Source organism: Lytechinus pictus, chromosome 1 (assembly GCF_037042905.1).
Source record: "Lytechinus pictus isolate F3 Inbred chromosome 1, Lp3.0, whole genome shotgun sequence".
Lineage (NCBI taxonomy): Eukaryota > Metazoa > Echinodermata > Echinoidea > Temnopleuroida > Toxopneustidae > Lytechinus > Lytechinus pictus.
In genome coordinates, this window is record NC_087245.1 from 27,324,112 (window position 1) to 27,324,496 (window position 385).

Consider the following 385-nt stretch of genomic DNA (forward strand, 5'->3'; position numbering starts at 1 on the left):
AGCAGACCCTTCTCCTCCATAGCAAGTATACATCGATACGGACAACTATACGTACTACGCGTCAAACGGAAGAGAATGTGTCTCAAGAGGCATCTACCTTGGACGCGGAAGTGTGATTGATCAGGGATCGGGAGCATGATACTTAATAGTTCTGTAAATTAATATTGATTGCTACAGCTGAACTTTTGTGCCTATACACGCTATACAGTGCCTTCCTTTTTTAGAATGAGAGGCATGGCGTACAATTGATTGGGTCGTGTATTGGTTTGGTGGCATTAAAAACATAATTCTTCTTACGAATAATAACTTTCCTTGTATAAAATTTACGATCTATATATTACAGGCTTAAAGGTCTGAAAATATATCTAAATAAAAAAGTAAAATT